The following is a 20,544-nucleotide window of genomic DNA, read 5'->3' as shown; positions in this document are numbered from 1 at the left end:
AAAAGCTAATAAATTGAACATTTAAGTTGTTTAGAATCTAACAATTATTTAGCTTTTTATGAATTTTTAAATAAATTAAATGTTTTATTTCTGCTCTATTAAAATTGCACGAGCTAACTTTACGATTTGCTTTCATTAAAACGCACACCGTATGTAACATGATGATATTTTTTAAATCACGGGATAAGATTTTGTGACGAAAAACTTTCTCCCATGATTTTTTCTATGCTTACCTTTTCAATAGCACAAATATTATAAATATTTTATACATACGTTCCGCTAATTGTAGGTTCCGTGTGAAACTAAGTGTCATTGAAATGTTTTCTATGAAAATGTTATATAGTTGCATCTTTATAAGTGATTTTGTTACATATGTGCACACGGGAAGATGTTTTTAACAGAAACTATCTGACGACAAACGATTACTCAACAAGGCATTTAAAAATATATTATTACGACTGGAAATTAATTTATTTCAGAACGTTTTAGTTTCATAAACATAACACAAATCAAATTGTAAAGTAGAATCATTTTAGCAAGTATTTTAATAGCGTAACTTTCTTTCAACCTGGAACCATTGCTTAAAATTAATTAACATTTATCTGTAAAGTCGACGTACATACACATAGAACGATAACGTAATCCGCTTTGATATTAAACGTTTCAATATTTCTTATTATTTGTGAGAAATGTTTCCCATTGGGGAATTTTGAGGATGTCAACGTTAAGATTCAATTTTATTTTGTAGGCTTTGGATTTTTGCGCGAAGCTGAAGGGGTTTGGACTAGCGCCTCAATTGGATGGTATCCACATATCTCCCATGTGCTTAGGAACGGGTTACGTCATATTAACAACGGTGGATACCGAAAAAGAGGGTCAGGTTCAATATTCCATTATGGGTCTAAGTCCAGATGTCTGGCTCTTCACTGCTGCTTCCATGTTACTTATCTCTGTCTTCTTGGCAATTTTAAAGAGATTAACACGTAACGACAAAGATGGTATTTTGAGAATAATGTTTCGCGAATTGTGGATAATTATCGCGGGAATTCTTCAGAATCGTTAAGTATACATTCTATTTCATATGATAGCGTTTTTACACTCAGAACAATTTTAAAATACTGTAGATCAAACTGAAACAATTTTACTAACCACATAACACTTTAATAAAATTCAAAATGGACGTATATATTATATTAAGAACGCTTGTTGAATTATTTCAGTTGAGCCGTGGTTGCATGACACTTCCAAAGGCTTATATCTTAGTCAAGGTACAGATGTTTTAAGAATTCCATTTGAGCCAAAATAAGAATTAAGGAACCAGGGGCAGACATTGCCTCGTCCTTTAAATTTCTCTATGAGGGAAAGTAAATTCAGGGATTAAGTAGACTTTCATGTAACTTAAAAAACCCCAAAGGGAAAAAATGCGATGGGCTTTAGTTTTACAATGGCAACCGAAAACGTTCTTGATAACTAAAATAATATATTTATCTATGTAAATTAACATGGCAAAATCGAAATTATTCCAAATGTTTTAAACAAAAGTTGTTAAATTTCGGAAAATATCCAATTTTGGGTAAATATCCAATTTTGGGTAAATATCTAATTTTGGTAAATATCTAATTTTGTTAATTCAGGTAAATATCCAATTTTGGGTAAATATCTAATTTTGGTAAATATCTAATTTTGTTAATTCAGGTAAATATCCAATTTTGGTAAATATCTAATTTTGTTAATTCAGGTAAATATTTAAATTTTGGTAAATATTTAAATTTTGGTAAATATTTAAATTTTGGTAAATATTTAAATTTTGGTAAATATTTAAATTTTGGTAAATATTTAAATTTTGGTAAATATTTAAATTTTGGTAAATATTTAAATTTTGGTAAATATTTAAATTTTGGTAAATATTTAAATTTTGGTAAATATTTAAATTTTGGTAAATATTTAAATTTTGGTAAATATTTAAATTTTGGTAAATATTTAAATTTTGGTAAATATTTAAATTTTGGTAAATATTTAAATTTTGGTAAATATTTAAATTTTGGTAAATATTTAAATTTTGGTAAATATTTAAATTTTGGTAAATATTTAAATTTTGGTAAATATTTAAATTTTGGTAAATATTTAAATTTTGGTAAATATTTAAATTTTGGTAAATATTTAAATTTTGGTAAATATTTAAATTTTGGTAAATATTTAAATTTTGGTAAATATTTAAATTTTGGTAAATATTTAAATTTTGGTAAATATTTAAATTTTGGTAAATATTTAAATTTTGGTAAATATTTAAATTTTGGTAAATATTTAAATTTTGGTAAATATTTAAATTTTGGTAAATATTTAAATTTTGGTAAATATTTAAATTTTGGTAAATATTTAAATTTTGGTAAATATTTAAATTTTGGTAAATATTTAAATTTTGGTAAATATTTAAATTTTGGTAAATATTTAAATTTTGGTAAATATTTAAATTTTGGTAAATATTTAAATTTTGGTAAATATTTAAATTTTGGTAAATATTTAAATTTTGGTAAATATTTAAATTTTGGTAAATATTTAAATTTTGGTAAATATTTAAATTTTGGTAAATATTTAAATTTTGGTAAATATTTAAATTTTGGTAAATATTTAAATTTTGGTAAATATTTAAATTTTGGTAAATATTTAAATTTTGGTAAATATTTAAATTTTGGTAAATTTTTAAATTTTGGTAAATTTTTAAATTTTGGTAAATTTTTAAATTTTGGTAAATATTTAAATTTTGGTAAATATTTAAATTTTGGTAAATATTTAAATTTTGGTAAATATTTAAATTTTGGTAAATATTTAAATTTTGGTAAATATTTAAATTTTGGTAAATATTTAAATTTTGGTAAATATTTAAATTTTGGTAAATATTTAAATTTTGGTAAATATTTAAATTTTGGTAAATATTTAAATTTTGGTAAATATTTAAATTTTGGTAAATATTTAAATTTTGGTAAATATTTAAATTTTGGTAAATATTTAAATTTTGGTAAATATTTAAATTTTGGTAAATATTTAAATTTTGGTAAATATTTAAATTTTGGTAAATATTTAAATTTTGGTAAATATTTAAATTTTGGTAAATATTTAAATTTTTGTAAATATTTAAATTTTGGTAAATATTTAAATTTTTGTAAATATCTAAATTTGGTAAATATTTAAATTTTGGTAAATATTTTAATTTAAATATTTAAATTGAATTTAGGCAAGTATTTTAAATTGGGTAAGAATTTAAATTTGGTTAGGTATTTAAATTTGAGTATTTCAATTGAGTATTTAAGTTTGGGTAAATATTTTAATTTGAAATATCTGAATTCGGGTAAATATCTAAATTTTGGTAAACTTCTAAATTTGGGGTCATTTCATGACAAATCGACCAAATTGTTTGGAATTTACTACCCTACCTTTTTAGATTTTGATAAAAATTAGGCTTAAGGGTTATTCTTGTCGATAAAGCCGAAAATATTTGGGTAAAAATCGAAATTAAAATGGGTAAATTGGGTAAATTTACTTTAAATATATAAATTCAGGTAAATTGGTAAAATTCATATCAAATGTCTAAATTTGGGTAGATTGATCAGGTACTGTAAATTGGATAAAATTTTATCAGCTACTGTGAATTGGATGAAATTTTATCTAGTTTTTAAATTGAATAAAATTTGAGCAGGTTATGTAAATTTAATTCAAAAAGCTTTATTAAGTTTGTGTAAAGTTCAAAGAATTTAGATAGTGAAACCAATTTTTAAACAAATATTTAAAGTTAAACAATATTGTTTAAGATAATTTTTAATTGAAATGAAGTATTTTAATTTATTTATTATTATATATAAACAAAATTAGATATTTACGCAAAATTAGATTTTTACGCAAAATTATATATTTACCCAAAATTAGATATTTACCCAAAATTAGATATTTACCCAAAATTAGATATTCACCCAATATTTGAAATTTACCCGAAATTAGATGTTTACCCGAAATTATATATTTACCCGAAATTATATATTTACCCAAAAGTAGATATTTACCCAAAATTACACATTTACCCCAAAATTGGATATTTACCCAAAATTTGATATTTACCCAAATTTGGTTATTTACCCAAAATTGGTTATTTACCCAATATTTGAAATTTACCCGAAATTAGATGTTTACCCGAAATTAGATATTTACCCGAAATTAGATATTTACCCATAATTAGATATTTACCCAAAATTACATATTTACCCAAAATTAGATATTTACCCAAAATTAAATATTTACCCAAATTTAGATATTTACCCAAAATTAGATATTTACCCAAAATTGGATATTTACCCAAATTTAACCACCTTTGTTTAAATTTTTTTTGAATAATTTCATAATGGGGGACCCTTAGAATCTTTGATTTTGCCATGTTAATTTAAATAGATAAATATAATATTTTAAGTTAAAAGGAACCACCTATGGACTGCATTGTAAAGGATGATAAAATTGGCGAATAAGTAGATTAGTCCATTATGCAAAGGGATAATAATGCTAAACCCTAAACGAATTTGAAGAAATTTAAAAACTTACTAATAGCTCGTACCGACAGGTCTTCGAGCAAACAAAAAGACGCGAAACTCGGACCAAATAGATCTTCGAGGGAAAATTAAATTAAATAAAATAACCAGAAATTCCAACGGTTTACTGGTTTCGTCCTATTTGGGACTCGTCAGTACCGTGCGGGAAATCTGGCTGGCGACTATAACACCGAACAGAGAAACTAAGCCTATAAATATTAAAAATTTCAAAACGAGTTGCATAGCAACGGAAAGCTGAATAGGCGGAGAGTTTTGGAGATTATTTATTTATTTCATTTAATTGTTCAGTCGAAGATCTATTTGGTCCGAGTTTCGCGTCTTTTGTTTACTCGAAGACCTATCGGTACGAGTTATTAGTAAATTTTTTAATTTCTTCAAATTCGTGTAGGGTTTATTAGCTTTATTATCCCTTTTCATAATGGACTAATCTACTTATTCGCCTATTTTAGTTGTCAAAAACGTTTTCGGTTGCCATGGTAAAACTAAAGCTCATCGCATTTTTTCCCTTTGGGGTTTTCTAAGTTACAAGAAAATCTACTTAATACCTGAATTTAAACAAAATCGATGAGTTACACCTCGGGTAGTCTCCTTGTTAGTGTAAGAAGGTAAGGTTTTCATAATTTCTTTGGTAATATTCTAAGCAAGCCGAGCCAGTCTCAGATGGCGAGTACAATCTATCGAGATAACATTAATGACACACAATAGTTAGACGTCAGAGTTTAAGCTATACGCTGTTCATAAAAAAGTGTAATTTTTTAAACCTCACAGCAAGCCACCACGATGAGTTCAAAAGCAAGTTGAAATGCTTGAGGTTTATCTACTGTGGTTGGATGATAGCATCATTAGTGCTGATGAAATCCTATTCGGGGAATTTAAAAAGTAAACTGATGACGTTAGATTCCACCAGAATTAACAATCTTCACGATCTTCTTGAGGACGAAAACTTGGTTCCAATGATATCCTCAACTGGTGTGCTAATAGGTCATATTACGGTATTTCTAAGTTCTGTACCAAATTATTTGTTTTTGTAAATCGTACACCCTTACAAACACTTATCTACTGCAACATGGATGCAAGGTGGCCAAATAGAAAATATATAATAAATAATTATTATACAGGGTGTTAACTAAAAAACGATACAGAGCCAATTAATCAAAATGTGTTTTATGTAAGAATTTGAAATTTGCAGGTTACATCGAGGGTGATGGGGGACAAATGACAATTAAAATTTCAATGACCTTGAACCAGGTCTTCAAGGTCATTCAAATTTTATCTCAAGAAACGTTAGGATTAGAAGAATAGTTCTACGTATAATTTTAAGTCGAAACTGCTTGGACCCGATCTAATTTGACCAATGGGAAGCCGCGAAATGTTAGGCCAAAAACCATAAGGTCGTGTGTGGTATTCTAATCAAGACACGCCATTTAAGGGCTTATAAATCGAAAACTAGCAGATCTAGTGGATCAAAATTGTTGTGACACTCTAAACTTAGTGGGGGAGTTTGAAATTTGTACCTTGAACCATTAGTACAAGGTCATTCAAAATTTATCTCGAGAACCATTAGGATTAGGAGAATGGTTCCAATTAGAAAATGCCCCGCAAGGTTTTTTTTAAGTCAAATTACCTTTTACCCAAGGTAAATAAACCAATAAAACTCCAAAATAAACGTTAATTAATTGACTTAAGACGTACCAAGTATTTTATTAACTTTTTTAGTTTTAATGTTTTAAACACAAAAGAAACTAAAGAAGTAATTATTATTAATAAATTGATTGACCTTGAACTAATGTTTCAAGGTCATCATAAGTTACAAATTACGAACTCGTTTAGAGTGTCACGACAATTTTGATCCATTAGATCTGGTAGTTTTTGATTTATAAGCCCTTAAATGTTGTGTCTTTATTTGAATACCACACACGACCTTATGGTCTTGGTCTAACATTTCTCGGCTTCCCAATGGTTAAATTAGACCGGGTCAAAGTTTTTTGGACTTAAAATTAAACGTAGAACACATGTCTACTTGGAACCATTCTTCTAATTCTAATGGATCTCGAGATAAAATTTGAATGACCTTGAAGACCTGGTTCAAGGTCATTGAAAAATTCATTAACATTGGTCCCCCTGCACCCTCTATGTAACCTGCAAATTTAAAATTCTTACATAAAACACATTTTGAGTAATTGGCTCTGTATCGTTTTAGATAACACCCTGTATATTTGCAGTTTTTTTGCTTAATTACATCTGTTTTTGGGCTAAAGAGGGTTCCAATTTCAGCCGGTTTGCAGAATTTTCTACCGAAACAGTAGAAAAAATTCAGACCAATTACATTATGATTGTAGAGGGTTTGTAGAATAATTTTTTTGGTAAAGCCTCAGTCCATTTACCGAAGTCCTTGAATCTTTGCTGCCCAATTCCAAGTTAAATAATGGCCATTTTACAGTTCCTTGAAGAACCATTACATTTACAGCTAATGTATAGTCTAATTAAAGATAATTAGTTAAAATAACTTAAAATTAATTGTTGATTTTACTGGATTGAAGGGAAGATTTTGTAAAGCACACATGAGCAAGTTTAGGAATTTAATTAAAAACAAATCGAATGATCCCACCCTGTAGCAATATATGAAATTATTGGTTTAACATGTGATGTTTACTGGGTAAAATATCTTAAAATTATCAGCTAATTTGGAATTATCATTTATATTAGAATCATTTTGGCCATTGATTTTTAGGTATTTTAAATTTTAATCACATTTTGATGACTAGATTTCGATGTTGGCATTTCCTATTGCTATTATTTTGGGTTTGGATTTCGATCCCGGAGATTGTTATTGTTTAAAGGATTAACTATTTAATTCTTATAATTTTTACTATATAATGTTACATTTACGCTATGTTTAAATGGAAAATTTTATCAATATTTTATTATATATAAATAAAATAAATAATAATCAGCTAGGCTAATACCCAAGGCACCACCTTAGGCCTAAGTCGTCGTTTGAAGCCATTAATTCAGGTGGCCGGGTTACAATGCGTAGGAGGGTGGTGGCAAGCCCTGCATGCCACGCGTTCGAGCCAACAGCTCCCTACACTAACTATTACCGTTAATATATATATATATATATATATATATATATATATATATATATATATTTATTTCACCTTAACATTTAAAAATTCCAAATGTTGCCTTCGTTTAATTTCGTGAAATTGTCTGTTTTTAAGCGGAATGCTGAAAATAATTTTGAGGCCCTTGAGAAGCGAATGGATGTCATAGGCTTTTATTACGATTCTTTTGATGAAACTTTCGAATGCTTATCCAACGGAAATGGCGCTTTGATTTTGGAAAAGAACAAAGCCCAGAATGCTATCTTCGAGTTGGACGGTGTTTTGCCCAAGAACATGACCATCTCCATCGGGAACAGCGAATTTCACTTTTCCACGTATCACTTTCAACTGAATTCGAATCTCCCGAGAAATATTTTGGAAATTTTCGATTTTCGGTTAGTGGTTTAAAATTAAGTGATGTAAGAGCAAATAGTTTTTGATTATCGGTGAATGGTTTAGAAATAATTAAGTGGTAAAATTAATTTTTTCGAACATCGATTATTGGTTAAAATTTAAATGGTTTAAAAGCAAATTAATCTTCGGATCTCAGTAAGTGGTTTAAAATTAAGTGGTGTAACAATCAATAATGATTCGGATATCGGTTAGTGTTTAAAAATAGTGGAACAGCAAATTCATGTTCGGCTCTCTTAAAGTGCTATAAAATTAAATGGTGTAACAGCAAATTATTGTTCGTATCTCAGTAAGTGGTTAAATACTAGATACTAAACAGCAAATTACTGTTCGGATATCAGTAAGTGGCTTAAAATTATATGGTGTAACAGCAAAATACTGTTCGGATCTCAGTTAGTCGTGTAAAATTATATGGTGTAACAGCAAATTACTGTTCGGATCTCAGTTAGTCGTGTAAAATTATATGGTGTAACAGCAAATTACTGTTCGGATATCAGTAAGTGGCTTAAAATTATATGGTGTAACAACAAATTACTGTTCGGATCTCAGTTAGTCGTGTAATATTAAATAAAGTAACAGCAACTTTATGTTCGGATCTTAGTAGATGTATGTTAAAATTAAATGGATTATAACCATGTAATTACCTAGAAATTAAATAACTATCTTCGGACTAGGTTTGCAGCAGCAGACGACTCCGTTATCTAAATATCCAAACAAATTTTTAGAGTAAAACGTCAGAAATAACGTCACGTTTTAAAAAAATGGTGTAGTAGCCCATTTAACCGTTAATGGTGTGTGGTCAAATTATTTTTCGAAATTCGGTTAGTGGTTGAAAATTAAATGTAAAAGAAAATTGTTTTTAATTTCTTATGAATATGTTATTTAAAAATATTTGATTATATTTTTTTAATTTTATATTTGTAATTATATTAATATTAATTCATTATTTTTATTTTTAAATACGGAAACATCGTTCCCATTCTGATACAGATTTACAAGATTCATGGAGACGGACCAGGGTAGGCCTTTGAAACGATTTGAAGAATTCAGAGCTAGAAAGCTGACGTCATTGAAGAGATCCACTTCCACTTCCGCCCGGCGAATGAACGTCGTCTTTCTGTTTCCCGTCTTCAAAGTTTGGCTTCTTGGCGCATCGTTTTCCTGCATTTCTATTTGTTTGGAAATTACGAGGCTCTTTTCTATTAGTTAGGATAATTCGCAAAAAAGCTTTCGGCGATGGCAACTACTTTCAAACTTTGACGTCCGTCTTTTTGATTTTTTATATTTAGGTATCCAACGCAACTCATCTCGCTTGTTGGCCAAGGGTGCCAAATAAGCGATCTCGCACTCCAAAACAATTATTTCAATATTAAGCAGAACTCCAGTAATAAAAAATTACTACTATTAACAGTAAGATCTCGACTTTGAAAGTAGTTATCTCGAATTTCAACGTATTGATCTGTACTTGTTATCTTTAAAATTTGGAAACTCCTGGCGAGGGCATATAATCAAACTACAATATGTGGAACTTTTAATCTCGAATTTGTTAGTTAACAAGATAAAGAAATAAAGTTTCCATATGTATTCAATCGAATGCATTTCTGACGTAGCAGCAAATGCCTGTTACTCTTTAACGTGTCTACTTTTATTTAGATAATTTAATATATAATATTTAAGGTTAAGTTTTTTGTATATGATTTATTAGTCAAATTAACTAAAGTTGTGCTTGTAAAATCTTTCTACGCAATATCGGATTTAATAAATTACATGGTACCATTAAAATTTAATTTGAAAAGGTGAGGAATTGGAACCACAAACATCTGGCCTCATATGCAGAGAGTTACATTCCGTCACTGATAACTACAGCGAAATTGGGTAGCAATTATATTATCACGTCACTTTCCATGATAACTTTGAAGTTCAATCAGTATCATCAAGATAACTCGTGTAATTATTACTACAGCAACGGTTAGGTTATTCATTGACGTACTAACTTTCTCATTAGCAAAGTGATTTATAATCTTAGCTGAATTACTAGTTGAATTCTCAAAGTTATAACTGAAACGTGTGCAATTAAATATTGACCGACATGACTCGATAATTACTCGTGGACTCATCAAATTATCAGAATAGAGAGCTGCTGTGTCTCGAAATGCGAAATGCAAAATGCAAAAAAGTTGCGTTTTAAGGAAAGGAAAACAAATAGTTCTTACGCTGTTCTTACCTAGCTTCAAATAAATCTTACTATTTAGTTCATAATTTCTTTTTAAATTTGGAACTTTCACTCTTATTAAAAAAATACCATGTGCCCTTGTTTTGACCCTTAGCCATACTTTTTTTTAATTAAATGCAATTTCTAGTTCATATACATTTCGAGACGACTATTAATATTCGAAGGAAGTGCAATATTAGGATTCGCGTGACTACTACCGTCTGATTTATTTTCCACAGGATAAAGGTTTCACATGTGAAGCTGCGCTCTGTCTGATATGATCATACTTTTGACTCCTGAAACACCGAATCATATTTTCCATGTACGCTGGCCATTTTAGGAAAGACAGTCCAAGCCATATACCCATGTATCCGCCAAGGTAACCAAAGAGTTCTGGACGCAAACATTTCAACACGTCAGTATTGTAATAAGGAATAACGTTGTAATTTCTTAAGTTAACATAGTGGCTTAATGATAGATGCGTCCAGTATGTCTGACCTTTACAAAGCATTCCTTAAGCATATTAAACAGGTTCAATTTACTATCAAGACCATTTCTGCAATAATAAATATCAACGAGAACCTTAATTTACAAAAGTTTTGGTTTCAAGAACGATTATTTTAAGTTATTTACTTTTTATTTATCATAAGAAAGAGCAATCTTCTTTATTAAAAAGAAGCCTGAGTAGGGGTCCCAAGCTTTTAATGTCAGGTACGGCAACTTTGTTATTTTGAACCACTAATCATTTATTTTCTAATTAAGCAAGTTTTTGCACCTCATATGAGAGCCTTAATTACATCGAACTTTTCCCCTAGATACACTTCAAGTGGCCTTCGATTTACCGATGAGCACACGATTGAATACCTGAAAGCCCTTAGTGCTGTGTAGCAACGTCTTTAGCCTTATGGTAGTAAATATTTTTCAATTTTTAATTTGTTACCGCTCAAGTAAAAAGATATTCTCGACAGTTTTAAACACATTTTGACGTTGATACATATCCTTGGATTGATTTGACCACGGTCATGTAGCAGTGAAAATATCAGAAATAGAAAAGCTAAGTTTAAAGGTTCCGTGACCTCTGCTTCCAATATGTGTAATAAATATATATTATTTAGTTGTATTTATATTAAATCTACAATCAGTTAGGGAATAACTTAAAATCAACATCCCAGTTCAGAACAGTTTTCCATCAAGAAACATTTTACTGCAGACTTTCTCTTTATTAAAATCAAGAAGCCAGTAGCGTCTCCAAGGGCGGCAGCACTCCGTGCAGTAGCTTTCAATGTAATCCTTGGACATTTTCACGGGATCATAAAGGATTATTAATGATATGTTATAAATTTCACGTTTAGTTTCTGATATGAACGTTCGGCATACTCCGGTTATAGACGATGTTTCACTGAAGACAAGAATTAATAGCAGTACCAAGAACAATGGAACGTGGAGATTCTTACCTCCATCTCCGCAAATTTCGTAAAAAAGTTCTCCTGATTTCGATTTGTTCTGGCATTCTTTCGCGCTGACGATCGCAATCTATGTTTCGTTTTATGAATACAAATCAGACGAACTTGCGCTAGGATGTATGTGAGGATGGTACCCGAAGTAATGGCTATACTCCAAGATTCTTACAGATCTAAATGGCATATAGCTGAATGATATAGCACTAGTTTCGTTCTAGCAATATTGGTATAAATGTCAGACACAATCGAAATGGTTTTGGTCAAAAATGAAAGAATACAACGATATTGTACACTCGATTAAAAACGATAGAGAGAAAGATAGAACAAATTTCATTCGAAATATTTTTAGATGCTCTATTAGATGCAACCCTAAGTTCTGTCGACAAATTTAAATCTTAATAGAGTTACGCCACTGAAAATGGCATAATTGTATTCAGGGTGGACGATTTATATTTCCAAGTGTTAATTTTATGTCTCTAAGACCAATAAGTGACGAGTTATAGGCTTTTAAACATTAAGACACGAATCAGTTTTGTATAAAAGACTAAATCGTCCTTTTCATCCAACATGCCTAATTTTCACCGTATTTCAAATCATCGGACAAATAATAATTGAAGCCTACCTTAAGTGAAAGAAAATGAAGAAACTCTATGGGAAACTTTATCTGGATTTAGAAAGCAGACAATGAAGCTGTTAATTATTCGCTCTGTTGATTCACGGAAACCAATATCCCTTTTTAGAGCCAACTCGGATCGTTCCAATGCGAAATGTGGAAAACGCCTTTAATTGATACGGCCCGTGGACCCGATTTCTAGTTGCTTGAAATCAACGCACATACGAATGTGGATTTCATTTTCCTGGCGTTTGATAGATATGAAGTAGAGTTATACCCTTTAAAGACTAGGCTCATATGACCGGGTTTATCCTCCGTTTATGAAACCAAAGTTGATTTTTTTGTGCTGAAATGTTTTATAACAGTTATACTTCAGTTATATAATCCAGGTGAAGATGAAGTTATAAGTAATTTTAATAATAAACTAACATGTTATATTACTGAAAAGGGTTGAATTCATGTTCAATAACACATCACGTGTAATCATTGAAAATGAATGTGATAATCGTAGTAAAAACATGAATAAAGTTTTAACTTATATACGATGAAAAACTAAGTTTTTGTCGGCAGTGAGCTCATTTAACAAAGCGAATTTTAGAACAAATAGGACAACTACATGAAAGTGAATCAGTAACGGGGAAAGTGAAGCATGTCTCTTTCAGAGTAAAATAGTGGTTTTGGTCAGAAAGTCCAGAAGAGAACCAGGAATATTTAATCGTCGGTTCGAAAATTGACGCCGATAATTACTACGAAATCGATAACTTTTTAGTTTTTACTTTACCTTATTTTGTAGGTTTTCTTCAGTTTATCTACTTTGGTCCTTCATCACTTTTGGTAGTTTGACAGATTTATTTTAGTCAATTTCCACTGATTTAAGACGATTGTAGTCGAAACTTATTTATTTAAGTAAATATTGCTCTTTTTATCCAATTTCGTTCATTTTAGTCAATACAATTAATTCAACACGATTCTAGTCAATTTCATTTATTTCACCCAAATTACGGTTGTTTAACCAAATTTATTTAATTTTAATCAATTTTAATTATTTTTAGAGACGTTTTTGGCTGTTTTACCCAAATTTTGTCTTTTTACCCAAAATTATATCATTTTACCCAATTGTAGCCGATATTAGTTGTTTAAACACAATTTCACCAAATTTTTGTCATTTGGACGAATTTTGATCATTTTACACACATTTGATCGTTTTACCCAATTTTGGTCTTTTTACCCAATTTTGGTCAATTTATCCAATTTTTGTAGATTTCAAAAAAAAAAATATTTGACAATACCCTATTTAGGTAAAATTTTGCAAATATTCCTTTATTTATCAAATTCATTGAAATTTTATAAATTTTACCCAAACTTGATGAATATCAGCCAAAATAATTAAAATTTAGCATTTTAGTTCAGATTTGAAAATTTTATTTTTCTTTTGATTTTTCGAGATATTTTCACAGTGAAACCGAGAAAATCCCATGTTTTTTTTCAATGCAGATTTTTTTCATTTTAAGTTGTCAAAAACATTTTCGGTTGCCATAGCAAAACAGAAGCGTAACTTTTCCCCTGTTGAAAATTCATGTTACCCCAAGGTCTACATATCCCCCGAGTTTCATCAAAATCGGTGATCAATACCTTGGGTACACTCCTCGTAAGTGGACCACCCACGGGTTCTACCCTTTAACCCTCTTATCTCTGCTGACTGCGCTAAAACAATATTTGACCTTAACAATTTCATACGAAAAAATTTTAAGACTATTAATAGACTCTTCCTCTTAAGCTGAGTTTCTAATTTTTAGTAAAACGTAACATGTATCGGTGAATCTGCGGTAGAACACTCGCCTGTCATGCAGGAGGGCTCGGGTTCGAAACCCGCCCTATGCGATCGCTAAATGATACTATGACGTATACCGTGAACATTTGGTGGAAACCCTGCCATTTGGACGTTGAGACTTATACCGTAACCCTCAGCACTCGGTCCGTCCCATAAGTCAAAAGCTCATCACGTACAATCGCCATTCACAAAAGAAAGATATACTTCACCCAATTTCCCTTATTCCAAGAATCTGCGAACGCAATGATTACACTTTGCCTCGAAAATGCGAACGCATACAGACAGACCCACAGACCCACAGATACACGGTTATTGTAAAACCCCTCTTAGGTGACATAGTCCCCTCGGAGAGGTAAAAAGGAACGTAATCAACCCGTTTAATTATTCTGAAGTTCATTTAGTGTAGAATCACACCAAAATACCACGTACTAAAAACGTTTTTGTTGGGTTGAGGACGTATTATATACTAAAATTAACCTATTTCCACCCTATTTCAACGTGCTATATATAGCTGGGTCGTGCACGATAATGGCCTACTTGATCAACAATGGCATTTTGGAGTGTATGCTACATGTAGTTAATTAATCAATACAACTGGTTTTATAGTGCAGACATCCACAGTCCGCTTTGTTAGTTTACACTGCCAAAGCAGTTTTCTTTTGTTGAAGAATACCCGGTAGAAGGGTAAGACGCTCGCGTGAATAATTGCCCTCAGGAACACGCGCAGACCACGTGCAAGTGTACACGAAAATCACACCGTGTATAATAACACTTATCAACACGTGCAGATCACATGTAAGTGCACACGAATATCACACCGTGTATGATCACCCCTATCAACACGTGCCAACTGCATTTAATTGTACACGAATATCATCACGCGTAGTACACGTGTACATTAACACTAAATGAACTTCGTGCGATGGTAAACCTATCACACACGTGTAGACCACGTGCAACTTACTCCAAACACGAGTTATCCACCATAATTACCAAATATCCACCATTACAACACGTGCCTTTGCTACCTGGGAATTAGTGTATTGTAACGAATTATTATCAATTTAATTACTTCAAATTAAATTAAGCTTATGTCCCTTATATTTTTCGTTATAAATGCTTTGTATAATTTGAAAACTTTTTCGTTTTGAAATATTTGTAATCCCCAATATTCCTTTTGTGAAATACTCATGGTGTATAAAAACTGGTATCCCCAAAACTGGTAAACCCCTTGTCCCTTTCGCGGAGCCCAGGAAATTCCAGGCGCTACTACGTCAAGCAGTTTCCTTCGTTCTCGAAAGAAACTTTTCCATACAGGCAGGTGCAGTTAAAAGTCGTCATCGGATTAGGCCCAATATCCGGGGATCATTTTTACCTCGTTTATCGCAATCTGGGATTCCCAGAACCAAAAGAAGCGAGACTGACAACCCTTGAAGCGAGGGAAGGAGATTCGAAAAAGATAATAATGTTTTCTTGTTTTTTGACCGAGGAGGACCGCGAACGATTGGGTCTTCACCTCGCCCTGGGAAGACAATGTCGGGTCCAGCTCTCGCGCCGGTATTTCTGACTCGCGTCCGTTCACTTTTCACTAAGTCCGCCGTGTAAATTCTTCGGTCATCGTACGTCGCCGCAAAGAGTTCCCTGGAACGCCGAGCAAACTTCCGTGCCCTCCATGGTTTGCCTAGCCTGGTACCTTCGTTTCGTCGCCCGCTGTTAACATCGTTCGTCACGTCGTCAGCTTGGATCGTGCCGCCACATAAACTTTACCTAGGTACCGGTACCGTGAGTACATTAACTTCATTAACAAAAAGGGGTTTACCAGCCTTCGCTATATATATATACAGGGTCTTTTTTTTTGCTCGGAAAAGTGTTTTTTTTCAAAAACTATTTATAGTACCGATTTCAAATTTGGAAGGTCAATTCTCTATACCGGGGGACATCAGTTTGAGAAATTTGAGCGTTTTCGGTAATGTTTTTCACCAATTTTGAAAAATTATTTTTCGACCACTAGGTGCGAGATAAAAAATTTCTATTATAAAGTTGTAGGCCGTCATCGAAAACCCTTAAAAATTGTTCACTCGACGAAAAACAACTTATTTATCAGTGAAAATTCGAGCTTGAAAAATTTACAAGTTGGTGAAGCCAAATTACGATTGTTTGAAACGATAATTGAAAAGGGAACAAGTCTAATACAAACGTAGTAGAGTTTTCACACTTGAAAAAATGTACACGTTTGGTTTTTAAATGCAGATATTTTATTCACATAAATTTTTACAAAACATTTTCAATAATATCACCATTGGCTGCAACACAGGTTTGTGCGCGGACAATTAAGTTCTCAAACGCTTTCTCTACCATTTCTGGTGTGACGTCTCGGCAAGCACTGATTATTCGTCTAATGAGTTCCTCCCTAGTTTCAATGGGCGTGGCGTATACCTTTGCTTTAATGAATCCCCAGAGAAAATAATCCAGCGGTGTTAGGTCAGGTGACCTTGCTGGCCAATGCACTGGACCATTTCTCCCTATCCACCTTTCAGGAAACTCGTTGTTGAGGTGCTCAGTTACTTGCCGGGAAAAATGTGGAGGGTGTGATGAGTAACTCCTGCCCTGCTTAACGGTAGCGTGTTTCCCCCGCCATATCTATTGTAACACGTGACCTGTCAATCACGAACCTATATCCCTTCGCCGGGGAAAACCCTTTCTCGGCGTTGGGACAAAATACCTATTGTAAGACCTCTGCTTGAAAAGGGACTGCCCTTCAAGGAGAGGTCAGATTTTGATGTACGACTTCGAAGAGAGAGGTTCTCCTCTCTAATGCTAAATAAAATTATTCCTTTTTCATTAAACTTTAGAACGTAGTTCTGTTATTTGTAGTTAACACGCTAAGTCGCGTATCCCCCGCTACAAATATGGTGGAGGCACCGGTTTGGTTTTAAGTTTACCGTCGTGTAACACAGCCAACTGAAGACACCCCGTTACCGAAGTCACCGTGAATCGATTTTTGAATTCACGCCCCAAACTCCGATGTCCCCGACTCATGGTCCGCTAGCCGCCCCGTAGTAGTATCTGCCGATGTCAGCCGCTATCGTACCATACGTTACTCCGGGAACATCGTTCACAATCCAGGCCACGACGCTTATCCGTTCCTGACGTATCAACCATCCAGGCAAACGACGTTTCACCGTTCCTGACGCTTTTTCACCGAGGCGACGACGTTTTATCCGTTCCCGGCAACGACGCATCTCCGTTCCAACCACTTCAGTCCAGGCAACGACGTTTCACCGTTCCTGGCAAGCTTCACCTCACTTGGGTCCCCCTCGTTTTACCCGCCCCTGTGCTGTGCCATCAACCGAGAACTCTCGACGAACATTTGCTTTGCGAACACTTTCCGATCGCTTTGCTCATCCTTCACCGTGTCACCGAACCCGTAAGACTTTTCTGGTATATCGTGTTTATATTTTAAGTCTGGAAAAATGTCAGAGGGCAGTAGTGATAGCGAAGAGGTAGCCGCCGTTACCAAAGGTGATATTAAATCCATTTCGAAGACCATTCAGGCCTTATTGGATCAGCAAACTAAACAAGCAGCCCTTCTTAATACGCTTTTGTCCGCACACCCCAGTAGCAGTCATCATAATTATGCTACTTTCAACCCTCCTACTCAAAATTTGGCAGGGAATATCCCTCCTCCAAATTTGCCGGGGAATATGCCTACTCAAGCTAATATAACGCAGGCTGATAATCCGCCTAGTCAAATTCCACCGCTAAATTTTGCTCCACCCGTTACGGGTCAGGCAGCCGCGTTTCGCGAAATACAGGTAGCTATACCTCGATTCGGGGAATCTTCGCGAGACCCCATGCGCTTCTTGGAAGAAGTAGAGCGTTATATGCGCATTAAAAAAATTTCCGAAATCGAGATCTTAGATTATATCCCCGTAATGCTCGAAGCTAATACCGTTTTCTGGTGGGACCGCGAACGGACGACCGTTTGTCATTGGGGCCAATTCCGCGCGCACTTTTGCAAGGCGTTTGTCGGTCGCGATTATAAGCGCAGATTAGATGCTAAAATTAACGAACGAAAACACGGCCCACGTGAAAACGTTTTAATTTTTATTCTTGAGATCGAACGGCTTTGCAAACAAATGGATCCGACAATGGATACCTATGAAATCGCGCGGAGGGTCCTTAACGGCCTCAATCCCCATTTACTACGGGATATGCGTTTACCAGACGACCCCACCCTTAGCGAAGTGCAAGAAGCGGCTCAGGAAGCCCAGCATGTTTTAACTCAATGTGACACTTATGACGCAAAATTTAGAAATAATTCCAGTTCTGATTATTCTACTCAGCGCGATAGGAACAGGAATTACAATTTTTATTCGAAAGGTAATCCTTCTGAGGGGGCCGCAAAACGCGATATTTCTGCCCCAAATCAAATAAATCCCTCTAACACTAACCACCACAAAGATCGCAATTCACCGTATTGCGATTTTTGTCAAAAGGCTGGCCATTGGACATCCGTTTGTCGGAAGAAAAATGCTACTCAAAAAAATAAGTCGACACATTCCACGGAAAAATCAGGTGGCCCGAAAAAAGATCCCAAAGCTTCTTACATTAGGCATTCCTTTATTGTCCCCATACCAAACTCTACGGACAAAATTTCCGCTGACGTGCGTGGGACAGGTGCACCTCCCCCCGACAACGGTTTGTGGGAAGAACTCACTCCTTTGGAGCCACTATGTAAAACCACCAGGCGTCCGAAATTTCCCTTCGACCGCGCAACGGTCAGCTGCTGCGAATCGCGTAGCCACGCGCGTCCTAGGGTCCCTCTCTCAATTGGTGCTTGGGAGGGTACGGCCATTATAGATGGGGGCGCCGATGTGTCTATCATGACAAGGGAAGTATACGAAGCTGCTAAGCTTTTAAAAGGAAGCGAAATCAGTCAGGTTTCTGGTTTAGAAATTGGGGCGGCGAATAATTCCCAACTTCTAGTTTTGGGTCAGGTCGCTTTCATTGTTCGCATATACGATAAGTCATGGAAATGGAAGTTTTTGGTAACCGAGGCCGCTGAATCTCCCGTGCTCCTCGGGTGGGATTTTAGCCTACACACAGGCCTACACGCGAAACCGCATTCCTTGAGATTTGCTTTTGGGGGGGACCCCCAAGATTATCCCCTCGTCCCATACGACACTAGCTTCGGGGCGAAATTTTGCGGCGCTGTTGACACGCTTAGGCCTACCGAGGACTCTAACCTCAACATAGCTACTATCAGTACCAACGAAAAAAAAAGGGTGGGTCTCTACGACAATGAACCCCCCACTAATGCGGACGTAGAATGTCTTTCAAAGATAGAGGCACTTATTGCCGAGTACCCCGATGTTTTCACGGAGAAGGCTGGGCGCACGAATGTCGTGCAACACAAGATTCGGTTGACCAGCGATGTTCCTTTCAAAGCCCGGTCTTGGCCCCTTTCTTCGCCGAAGCGCGCGATCGTGGAGGCCCAGATCGACCAGATGCTCGCGGACGGCATCATTCGTAAGAGTCATTCTCCGTATTCCAACCCAATATTACTCACTAAAAAGAAGAACGGGGGAGGGTGGCGTTTTTGCGGGGATTTCCGGATTCTAAATAAATTAACGATCCCCTATGTCTACCCCATTCCCCTCATCAGACCCCAACTCGATCGCCTTTTTGGGTTTAAATATTTTTCGGCTCTTGACTTGAGAGACGGTTTCTGGCAAATTGCGCTGGACGAGTCTAGTAAGCAATATACCGCTTTTGTCACCCACAAAGGTCTCTTTGAGTTCAATGTCATGCCCTTTGGCCTCATTAACGCACCCGCGACTTTTCAACGGTGTATGGAGGGAATATTCGAGGAAATGCTATCCAAAGTACTAGAGCTGTACTTTGACGACATTTTAGCTAAAACCCGCACGCTCGAAGACCATCTTGTTGTTCTTAAGTCCGTTTTCCAGCGCCTGCGCGAAACTGGTTTAACCTGCAAGCGTCCTAAATGCGCGTTTCTTAAAAAGGTTGTTTTATATTTGGGATATAGAGTGAGCTCCGCGGGAATCGCGATAGACCCCTCCTCTACCGTCGCTATCGTAGAATATCCTAGGCCGAAAAACCTTAAAGAAGTTAGGTCATTCTTGGGTATGTGTGGGTGGTACCGTGAATTTATCGAAGATTATGCCGATATTTCCCTACCCATCACCCAATTGACGAAAAACCCTACCACCGCGAAAATTCCCTGGAACGCAGCGTGTGAGTCCAGTTTTCAGGAACTGAAGAAAAGCCTACTTTCTCCCCCCGTGTTAGCTT

This window comes from Leiobunum rupestre, chromosome 2 (assembly GCF_980474605.1).
Source record: "Leiobunum rupestre chromosome 2, qqLeiRupe1.1.hap1, whole genome shotgun sequence".
Taxonomy (NCBI): domain Eukaryota; kingdom Metazoa; phylum Arthropoda; class Arachnida; order Opiliones; family Sclerosomatidae; genus Leiobunum; species Leiobunum rupestre.
The sequence above is the reverse complement of the archived record's forward strand: the minus strand, read 5'-3'. Positions refer to the sequence as shown.